Source organism: Cherax quadricarinatus, chromosome 23, assembly GCF_038502225.1.
Source record: "Cherax quadricarinatus isolate ZL_2023a chromosome 23, ASM3850222v1, whole genome shotgun sequence".
In the NCBI taxonomy this organism is placed as follows: Eukaryota; Metazoa; Arthropoda; class Malacostraca; order Decapoda; family Parastacidae; genus Cherax; species Cherax quadricarinatus.
In genome coordinates, this window is record NC_091314.1 from 33,905,363 (window position 1) to 33,917,906 (window position 12,544).

General features: G+C 46.6%; 1 protein-coding gene across 1 annotated transcript in view; it reads right to left on the reverse strand.

Moving 5' to 3' along the window:
- Positions 1–12,544, reverse strand: part of LOC138853133 (carboxypeptidase E-like) — a 164,446-nt gene that overhangs the window by 104,468 nt on the left and 47,434 nt on the right. The window lies entirely within an intron of this gene.

The window sequence follows — 12,544 nt, forward strand, 5'->3', positions numbered from 1 at the left end:
TTCACGAGAGACCGTTCTTGTCTAACTAATTTATTAACTTTCTTCAGTAAAGTTTTTGAGGCTGTTGACCACGATAAAGAATTTGATAGTATTTACTTAGATTTTAGTAAGGCTTTTGATAGAGTACCGCACCAGAGACTGTTAAAGAAAGTGGCAGCTCATGGCATTGGGGGACAAGTGCTCTCATGGATCGAGTCGTGGCTCACAGACAGGATTAAATCCGAATGGGGATCTGTAACAAGTGGCGTTCCACAGGGATCAGTCTTGGGCCCGTTGTTGTTTATAATATATATCAATGATCTTGATGAGGGAATTACTAGTGATATGAGCAAATTCGCCGATGACACAAAGATAGGTAGGATAATTAATTCAAACTTAGATATTAGGGAACTTCAGGGGGATTTAGACAAGATGAAATTAAGACACATGTGCAACATCTGGGTATCTTTATTGTAGACGTTTCACCATTCAGTGGCTTTATCAATACAAATTCCAGGACATAACTTGAAGACAGTAGAACTATATACAGAAGACGAGGTAATCAGTCCCTCAACCTTGGAGTAGGTGCGAAGAGCACCGTAGTCGTGGAGATTCTGAAGCAGAAATAAGGAGCCTAGCGCTTATATAGTGACTATGCCCTCGTCTGCTACACGTCCCCTTTCCACCTGACGTTAGTATATAAGCGTCAGGCGCCTTGCTTCTGCTTCAGAATCTCCACGACTACGGTGCTCTTCGCACCTACTCGAAGGTTGAGGGACTGATTACCTCGTCTTCTGTACATAGTTCTACTGTCTTCAAGTTAAGTCCTGGAATTTGTATTGATAAAGCCACTGGATGGCGAAACGTCTACAGTAAAGATACCCAGATGTTGCACATGTGTCTTAATTTCATTTTGTCGAGCTTCAGTCGCTGCCACAAATTTCTCGAAAGATTCCGCTACTCGTTTCACTGCATTGTAATGAGAACTCCATCTTGTTATTGATAATCTTTTCAAAGAGACTGCAGTATGGTCCATTAATATATCCCATCGATGGATGGAGGAGGCAAAGAATGTGTACGCTGACTCAAGACTGTCAAAAATTTTTACAAAAGATGAATTCTCGGCAAAAGAATGCTGACCACACAAGTTCAATGAATGGTCCACACAACCACTGAAAATTGCCTTCTTGTTCTTTTTTTTAAGAATGGCTTGTTCACCTCCATGGACCCCAGCCATGGTGGCAGCCTGGTGGGTGGTGTAGCAGCCACATATACACCACCACCTGGTGGGTGGTGCAGCAGCCACATATACACCACCACCTGGTGGGTGGTGCAGCAGCCACATATACACCACCACCTGGTGGGTGGTGCAGCAGACACATATACACCACCACCTGGTGGGTGGTGCAGCAGCCACATATACACCACCACCTGGTGGGTGGTGTAGCAGCCACATATACACCACCACCTGGTGGGTGGTGCAGCAGCCACATATACACCACCACCTGGTGGGTGGTGTAGCAGCCACATATACACCACCACCTGGTGGGTGGTGTAGCAGCCACATATACACCACCACCTGGTGGGTGGTGTAGCAGCCACATATACACCACCACCTGGTGGGTGGTGTAGCAGCCACATATACACCACCACCTGGTGGGTGGTGCAGCAGCCACATATACACCACCACCTGGTGGGTGGTGCAGCAGACACATATACACCACCACCTGGTGGGTGGTGCAGCAGACACATATACACCACCACCTGGTGGGTGGTGCAGCAGCCACATATACACCACCACCTGGTGGGTGGTGCAGCAGACACATATACACCACCACCTGGTGGGTGGTGCAGCAGCCACATATACACCACCACCCGGTGCAGCAGACACATAAACTCACCTGGTGGGTGGTGCAGCAGACACATATACACCACCACCTGGTGGGTGGTGCAGCAGCCACTTATACACCACCACCTGGTGGGTGGTGCAGCAGACACATATACACCACCTGGACCAAACTCACTGGTGGGTGGTGCAGCAGCCACATATACACCACCACCTGGTGGGTGGTGCAGCAGACACATATACACCACCACCTGGTGGGTGGTGGACACATAAAGCTCACTGGTGGGTGGTGCAGCAGACACATATACACCACCACCTGGTGGGCGGTGCAGCAGACACATATACACCACCACCTGGTGGGCGGTGCAGCAGACACATATACACCACCACCTGGTGGGCGGTGCAGCAGACACATATACACCACCACCTGGTGGGCGGTGCAGCAGACACATATACACCACCACCTGCAGCAGACCATAAACCTCACTGGTGGACGGTGCAGCAGACACATATACACCACCACCTGGACATAAACTCACTGGTGGGTGGTGCAGCAGCCACATATACACCACCACCTGGACCAAACTCCCTGGTGGGCGGTGCAGCAGCCACTTATACACCACCACCTGGTGGGCGGTGCAGCAGACACATATACACCACCACCTGGACCAAACTCACTGGTGGGTGGTGCAGCAGACACATATACACCACCACCTGGTGGGTGGTGCAGCAGCCACTTATACACCACCACCTGGTGGGTGGTGCAGCAGACACATATACACCACCTGGACCAAACTCACTGGTGGGTGGTGCAGCAGCCACATATACACCACCACCTGGTGGGTGGTGGACCAAACTCACCTGGTGGGTGGTGCAGCAGCCACATATACACCACCACCTGGTGGGCGGTGCAGCAGACACATATACACCACCACCTGGTGGGTGGTGCAGCAGACACATATACACCACCACCTGGTGGGTGGTGCAGCAGACACATATACACCACCACCTGGTGGGCGGTGCAGCAGACACATATACACCACCACCTGGACCAAACTCACTGGTGGGTGGTGCAGCAGACACATATACACCACCACCTGGACCAAACTCACTGATGGGCGGTGCAGCAGCCACATATACACCACCACCTGGACCAAACTCACTGGTGGGCGGTGCAGCAGCCACATATACACCACCACCTGGACCAAACTCACTGGTGGGTGGTGCAGCAGCCACATATACACCACCACCTGGACCAAACTCACTGGTGGGCGGTGCAGCAGCCACTTATACACCACCAAACTCACTGGTGGGTGGTGCAGCAGCCACATATACACCTGGACCAAACTCACTGGTGGGCGGTGCAGCAGACACATATACACCACCTGGACACCTGGTGGGTGGTGCAGCAGACACATATACACCACCACCTGGACGAAACTCACTGGTGGGTGGTGCAGCACACACATATACACCACCACCTGGACCAAACTCACTGGTGGGCAGTGCAGCAGCCACTTATACACCACCACCTGGACCAAACTCACTGGTGGGAGGTGCATCAGACACATATACACCACCACCTGGACCAAACTCAGTGGTGGGTGGTGCAGCAGACACATATACACCACCACCTGGACCAAACTCACTGGTGGGTGGTGCAGCAGACACATATACACCACCACCTGGACCAAACTCACTGGTGGGTGGTACAGCAGCCACATATACACCACCACCTGGACCAAACTCACTGGTAGGCGGTGCAGCAGACACATATACACCACCACTTGGGCCAAACTCACTGGTGGGTGGTGCAGCAAACACATATACACCACCACCTGGACCAAACTCACTGGTGGGTGGTACAGCAGCCACATATACACCACCACCTGGACCAAACTCACTGGTAGGCAGTGCAGCAGACATATACACCACCACCTGGACCAAACTCACTGGTGGGTGGTGCAGCAGACACATATACACCACCACCTGGTGGGTGGTGCAGCAGCCACATATACACCACCACTTGGACCAAACTCACTGGTGGGCGGTGCAGCAGACACATATACACCACCACTTGGACCAAACTCACTGGTGGGCGGTGCAGCAGCCACATATACACCACCACCTGGACCAAACTCACTGGTGGGTGGTGCAGCAGACACATATACACCACCACTTGGACCAAACTCACTGGTGGGTGGTGCAGCAGACACATATACACCACCACCTGGACCAAACTCATTGGTGGGTGGTGCAGCAGACACATATACACCACCACCTGGACCAAACTCACTGGTGGGTGGTGCAGCAGACACATATACACCACCACTTGGACCAAACTCACTGGTGGGTGGTGCAGCAGACACATATACACCACCACCTGGACCAAACTCATTGGTGGGTGGTGCAGCAGACATATATACACCACCACCTGGACCAAACTCACTGGTGGGTGGTACAGCAGACACATATACACCACCACCTGGACCAAACTCACTGGTGGGCGGTGCAGCAGCCACTTATACACCACCACCTGGACCAAACTCACTGGTGGGTGGTGCAGCAGCCACATATACACCATCACCTGGACCAAACTCACTGGTGGGCGGTGCAGCAGCCACATATACACCACAACCTGGACGAAACTCACTGGTGGGTGGTGCAGCAGACACATATACACCACCACCTGGACGAAACTCACTGGTGGGTGGTGCAGCACACACATATACACCACCACCTGGACCAAACTCACTGGTGGGCAGTGCAGCAGCCACTTATACACCACCACCTGGACCAAACTCACTGGTGGGAGGTGCATCAGACACATACACCACCACCTGGACCAAACTCAGTGGTGGGTGGTGCAGCAGACACATATACACCACCACCTGGACTAAACTCACTAGTGGGTGGTGCAGCAGACACATATACACCACCACCTGGACCAAACTCACTGGTGGGTGGTACAGCAGCCACATATACACCACCACCTGGACCAAACTCACTGGTAGGCGGTGCAGCAGACGCATATACACCACCACTTGGGCCAAACTCACTGGTGGGTGGTGCAGCAAACACATATACACCACCACCTGGACCAAACTCACTGGTGGGTGGTACAGCAGCCACATATACACCACCACCTGGACCAAACTCACTGGTAGGCAGTGCAGCAGACATATACACCACCACCTGGACCAAACTCACTGGTGGGCGGTGCAGCAGACACATATACACCACCACCTGGACCAAACTCACTGGTGGGTGGTGCAGCAGCCATATATACACCACCACCTGGACCAAACTCACTGGTGGGAGGTGCAGCAGCCACATATACACCACCACCTGGACCAAACTCACTGGTGGGTGGTACAGCAGCCACATATACACCACCACCTGGACCAAACTCACTGGTGGGTGGTGCAGCAGACACATATACACCACCACCTGGACCAAACTCACTGGTGGGTGGTGCAGCAGACACATATACACCACCACCTGGACCAAACTCACTGGTGGGTGGTGCAGCAGACACATATACACCACCACCTGAACCAAACTCACTGGTGGGTGGTGCAGCAGCCACATATACACCACCACCTGGACCAAACTCACTGGTGGGTGGTGCAGCAGCCACATATACACCACCACCTGGACCAAACTCACTGGTGGGCAGTGCAGCAGACACAGTAAGTAACGTCACTGATGACTGATCATAGTGATGCCAGGGCGATTAAGGGTTTTTCCAAAACATCATAAATAAAATTATTGATTTATCGTAGTTTTTCATATAGCGTCATTGATTTTCCCTATATAGGCCTATTTGTACTTTGTAATCATATAATAGGCTATATAGAAGCAAAGGATTTTTCTCTTATGTTGCTGCAGCACTGCCTAATATGGGCCAGTAGGCCTGCTGCAGTGTTCCTCCTTTCTTATGTTCTTAGTGTCACCTTTACAGGCTCTTTGGTGTCACCCCTTAAATAGTGTCACCCGGGGCGGCCCGCCCTCCCCCGCCCCCCTAACGACGCCTCGGAATCAAAAGATAGAAATGACTAAGCTATGTGTAAAATGCAGGTTGGACGCCACTGGGCGTTAGATCAAACAGTTCCACTACCCCAGTTAGCATTCCCTTGATAATTACGTCTAAAATGTTTATTCGTCAGTTACCATAAGCAAAGGATAAAAATATTTTAAGATTAGCAATACAGTACTGTATTATTTTAGTGTTTGCATCTTTTTAGGCCTAGTGCTATTGCGCTAGGCCTAAAAAAAGATGAAAAAAGGTATTGTTTCGCTTTACGTGAAATAAAAAGGTTATGGTTCGCTTTACGTCGATACTGACTTTTCGGAAGTGGTGTTGAACCTAACCCGCCGTATTAGTGAGGTCTAATCCGCCGTATTAGTGAGGTCTAACCCACCGTATTAGTAAGGTCTAACCCGCTGTATTAGTGAGGTCTAACCCGCCGTATTAGTGAGGTCTAACCCGCCGTATTAGTGAGGTCTAACCCGCCGTATTAGTGAGGTCTAACCCGCCGTATTAGTGAGGTCTAACCCGCCGTATTAGTGAGGTATTCCTGTAACAACAATGTTGAATCACAGCGCTGATATTTACAGGGTCATTAGAGGGGTGTCAGTGGAAGTTATTAGGTCAGCACCACAAAGTACGTGCACATGTGGCAGACTAATTTTCACTATAATTACCCAAAGAAAATACATAATTAATAAACAATGAGATCAAGTGGTCCAAGACAGCAGTAACATTAGGCAGTTTACCAAAGTGCTTTATTTATATCCTCTCATGATTTCATTATTGCGTTCTAATCTTTTTTTTTTTTTTTTTGGTGATATTTTAGCAGGGGAATATAAAGATGCTGTCCTGTGTAATTACATGCAGGTGTAGATACAAGTGTAAGGAAGTTATGACTTACGGTTTACCAAGTGCCTTAATAATAATAATAATAATAATAATAATAATAATAATAATAATAATAATAATAATAATAATAATAATAATAATAATAATAATAATAATTAGTAATGCTATAAAAGAACTTTTGAAGGTTAATGTAGCTTAACGGAAAGAGAAATGTAAATCAAAGATAAGTATAAGAATAGAGAAAAAATGAGAGAAGACTGTAAGACAACACAGGTGCAAGGACAAGATACAGATACAGCAGGACACATGTGTAATGTGGTAATATACACACGAAGAAGCAAGGTGTAGATGTACACTAGTGGTAATACATATGTTGAATTAAGACATTTATAATGCAAGGTGACGGTCTGCTATCTTGTGGCTTCTATTTCTGCTTTGCTTACCGTGGAGTGCACTATACTTATCACTGTACATAGTGTACATATTGCTGTTCTAAATTGGTGAAGGATAATATAAGTCTAAACTTTTTCTACTGTGTTTATTTGCTCCCATTACACCCGGGGTAACAGGCCATTTGGAATCCTGGGTTGTAATATGGGTAGCCTGTCCGAGAGCTGGAGCTGGACTTAGAGAAACGGTTGAGTTTAGGGTGAAGCTCGTAGCAGGAACATTGTGCAGCTTGCTGTCTGGCATTGCTTTACAAATTTTGCGTGTCAGTTGCTTTATGATCAGCCTTGCTATTGTGTGATCGTTCAACAGCTCGCTACTAGCTTGTTCGGTGTGCTCGCTTCGCTACGGTCAATCTTCTAGAACAGTGTAGCTGTGTGGCATTGCTTTACAATTTTTGAGTGTCAGTTGTTACTAGCCTGTTCGGTGTGGAGAATTTTGCAGTCGGCTTTGCTTGTATGCGTATTCTGCAAATGTACTGTGCATAGCTAAGCGTGTTCTGAAAATTAACATGTTACGTTGGGGTATTCTGCAATCGTACTGTGCATAGCGAATAACTTATGCCACCTAGACGAGTCAGACGTCTGGTGTCGGCATATACTTTGCATAACCTACCTAAATTGTCCCTACAGCGTTGTTGGCAAATTGCTCGTTCCATTGGCATTACATACAAACGCACTCTCACAGCTGTGCAACTGCGTTCACTGATTGCTGACAAACTTATAGAAGAAGAGATGGCACATCAGACTCCTCCCTCTACGGGAGCTAGGGCAAAAACTCCTATGTTCTCGCAGGAGGAAGATGATACTCCTACGGAGCAAAATGGTCAGTATAGTGCAGCTGGGTTGTCTCAAGGTGAATCAGCGTCGTTGGCACTTGAGCTGGCAAAAATCAATCTTGAGCAAACTAGGGAACAGAGCATTCGCAAGGGAAGAATTTGATAGGGAAAGAGAAAGGAGGCAGTTTTCGCATTCTGTAAATAATTTTAGTTTACAGAAAGCAGTACAGTTTGTTCCCCGCTTCAATGAGGCCGAACCAGAGCAATTTTTCGAAAGCTTCGAAAATCAGGCTCGAGCCTTGAGGTGGCCGGAACAGCATTGGGCATCGTTGGTTCATACAGCATTATTGGGTAAGGCACAAGAATTCACGTCAGTATTAAATGACGTTGAATTTTCTGATTATCAAGTAGTGAAGACCACAGTGTTGGGAGCATATACGTGTATCCCAGCCAAATACAGCAAGAGTTTTAAATTGGGCGGACGACAGCTTGGTCAATCCCTAGTCGACTTTGTGAGACAGCAAACCAAAGCTTTTACCAGCTGGTATAAAGCAAGTGGTGCCTCTACCTTTGAGGAGCTGGTGCAGCTTATTCTGATTGATAACCTGCTGGAGTCTGTGGGACCAGAGGTTCGAGTCTTTCTGCAGGATCGTGACTTAACCACTGCATTGGAGGCAGCCAGGTTGGCTGATACCTTCGAAACTAACCGCTCCTTGTCCGAGCGGTCCCGTCTCTCTTTTCAACAGCCTGGCATGAGCAGAGATCGTCAACCTTGGAGAATGAAGTGCCAGCCGGAGGGAGAACGTCTATGTCAGCCAACCAAGTCACCTGGTGAGCCACGCTTCTCAACATATGGTCCACCTGCGGAGAGGCAAACTACTCATGGTGCATCTCGACAACAGTATCCAGAGAGACACCAGCCAGAACGACACCATTTGCAACGTCATCAGGGAGTAAAGGGCAAGCCTGTCGTCTGCTTCAGGTGCAATAAAGTAGGTCACATCAGTCCCAACTGCCCCCATAAACCCCAACCCATTTGGAAAATCTCTAATATCCCTAGTAACATGTCCCCTAGAGAAGTAGAAAAAGGTATGGCCCCTTATTATTGCAAAAGTCTTATTTCCCTTCAGGAAAACTCAGAAACAACTAAAGTAAAGACCTTTAGAGATACTGGAGCATATTGCTCACTTGTAAGAGGGAATATTACCCCTTTCAGAGAATACTTCTTTGAATTCCTCTGTTTTATTGGAAGCATTTGGAGGAGCTATATATTCTGTTCCTTTGCATAAAATTTATGTACAGTGCAAATATTACACTGGGTACTTGACTGTAGGTGTCTCAAAAGGATTCCCCATGAAAGATGCAATGTTATTACTGGGTAATAACATTACTACTGTTAGTTCGTGTCCTGAACCTATAATGATTAATTCTTCTCCGGTGTTGGCCATAACTCGGGCAACATCCCAAGGGTTGTCTGGAGAGAATGTTGACCTATCCTTGGACGACTCCGATCTCGGAATAGCCACGTGGTTTTATGAGGCACACCGGCCGGAGCCTCGTAAATCAAGTGAACAGACCCCGATCAAGCCTTCCTATTCCCAGGTTGCAGGATTGCCAGATGTCTCTGTTTCCATGCCCGAGGGACTGTCCTTCTGGGAGGAACAACGAAAGGACCCTTCTTTAAAATTCGTTTTTGAGGCAGCCATGGGTAAATCCTCTTTGGGTCATCCGGTCAAGTATGAAGTTAAAAACGATTATTTGATCTGCACTGAGACTGGTAAGGAGATAGAGGGCCGGCAATTGTATGACAGGTTAGTGGTTCCAACAAAGTACAGACCTCAAATATTAAATATAGCTCATAATACGTCATTAGGAGGTCACTTAGGAATTACAAAAACCTTGTATAGAATCACAAAAGAATTTTATTGGCCAAAATTAAAGAAAGATGTGAAGAATCATATTAGGTGTTGCCGAGAATGTCAGCAAGTTGGAAAACCTGGACATTCCATTAAACCTGCACCTCTCCAGCCTATACCTGCTGATGGAGAACCTTTTGCAGATTTAATTATAGATTGTGTAGGTCCACTACCTAGGTCAAAGTCTGGAAATCAATATTTATTTACGATTATGGATAAAGTAACCAGATATCCTGAGGCAATTCCCATGCGTAGTATTAATACTAAAGCTATTCTCAAAGCTTTAACAAAATTCATTTCTTGTTTTGGCATTCCTAAAACTATTCAAAGTGATCAAGGTACTAACTTCACTGCCAAAGCATTTAGGGAAGTATTAACTAGGTTAGGGATAAGCCACAACTTATCCACTGCCTATCATCCTCAGTCCCAAGGCGCCTTGGAAAGATTCCACCAGACATTAAAAACAATGATGAGAACTTTTTGCATGCACTTTCCTACAGACTGGGATGAATCACTACCTTTGTTGCTATTCTCAGTACGAGAAACGGTGCAAGAGTCTACAGGGTATAGTCCTTTTGAGCTGATCTTTGGGCACAATGTACGAGGTCCTCTTCGGGTGCTCAAAGAAGGATGAATGGGAGAAGACGTTAGCTCAACACTCTACAACCCATCTTCAAGGTTGCAGGTGGCACGTTAGTTAGCCAAGGCTAACTAAAGACAGCTCAAAGTAAGATGAAACAGAGGTATGACAGAAGCGCACAATTCCGCTCCTTCCATCCAGGAGACAAGGTGTTGGTGCAGGAACCTATACCTGGCCACACCTTGAAAGCTAGATTTACGGGACCTATGCAGATTGTAAGTAGATTATCTGATGTAAATTATGTGGTAGCTCCCATTGATAAGACCTCAAAGACTAAAACTTACCACATTAATCAAATAAAGGCCTTTCATACACCAGATAGTCCCAGTAATGACTCTGTCCTCTACCTCTGACTCTTTGCACTCTATCTCTGAAATTAATATTAAACTTTCAAATTCTGTCCTCCTCAAGGATCCTAGCCTTTTAATGGAGGGATTATCTGAAATGCAAGCAACAAATTTAACTGAGCTTCTACAGTCATATCCTAATATTTTTTCGGATGTGCCGAAAAAATGTACGTTAGGTTACCATGATGTAGATGTGGGAAACTCTAAACCAATTAAACTCTCCCCCTACAGAGCTAATCCTGAAAAGCAAAGGCTACTTCAGCAGGAAGTAGAATTTTTGTTAAAGCATGGTTTAGTGGAGGAGTCATCTAGTCCATGGGCTTCACCGTGCATCCTTGTGAAGAAGGCTGATGGAGGGTTTCGTATGTGTACAGACTACCGTAAAGTGAACGAGGTCACAATTACAGATGCTTACCCTCTTCCTCGTCTGGATGACGTAATTGACTTTGTGGGTAAGGCTACTTTTGTGTCCAAATTAGATCTCCTTAAAGGCTACTATCAGGTACCTTTGACAGATAAGGCGAAGGAAATCTCTGCCTTTGTAATTCCAGGAGGTCATTATCAATACACAGTTACCCCCTTCGGAATGAAAAATTCCCCTTCCTCATTCCAGAAACTTATCCATCAGGCTATTAAAGGACTTGAAGGCACGGCAGCGTACCTAGATGATATTGTTGTGGTGTCTGATACTTGGGATCAACACCTACTTAGACTTAAGGCTCTGTTTGAGACCTTTAAGAGTTCCCATTTAACAGTTAATTTATCTAAATCTTCCTTTGGCCAGGCCACTGTCACTTTTCTAGACCATGAAGTAGGTAGTGGTAAAGTTGCACCTAAACTTGCTAAAGTTCTTGCTATTAAAGATTATCCAGTTCCTCATGATAGGAAATCTCTTCAACGTTTCCTAGGCATGATAGGATTTTACAGAAGATTCTGTAAGAATTTCTCAGATATTGTAGCCCCTCTTACCTCTCTTACCAGTCATAAAGTTCCCTTTAATTGGACGTCAGACTGTAACACTGCTTTTAATAAAGCAAAAAGATTATTGTGTACTGCACCCATTCTTTTGTCTCCAGACTTCTCCAAACCTTTTTCATTACAGGTTGATGCTTGTGAGTCTGGGGTTGGGGCAGTACTATTACAAATCGGTAACAAGGAGTTGCAGCCTGTAGCATACTTTTCAGCCAAGTTCCAGCCACATCAGAGAGCTTACTCAACCATTGAAAAAGAAGCCCTCGCGCTGATAATGGCTTTGGAGCATTTCGATGTTTATGTGGGCCAGACATCGCAGGTGGTCACAGTCTACAGTGATCACAATCCTCTAGTATATCTCCAAGCCATGAAGAACAACAACACAAGGCTTATGCGCTGGACGCTAAGGCTGCAACCATATAATATTTCCATTAATATATTGCCGGCAAAGAAAATATGTTGGCAGACTCTTTATCTAGAGTATAATATTTTATTTAGGTTAGGATGTTATTTGTGGTAACCCCTTTTCATGCTTTTTTTTTTATCCCCTGGTGTGGGGGTTTTATTTAGTGAGGGGATGCGGGCTGCCGTCCACCTGTATCTTGGACCTATGCTAGCCTGTCTGACTGCTGTCTCACTCTAAGTTTAGGGTTTGGCTTTTGGTCACGAGAAAAGCTGAGCTCTATCTAAGAGTTGGATGGTGGAGAGGAAAGGCGGTCCCATTATTTTGTGCCATG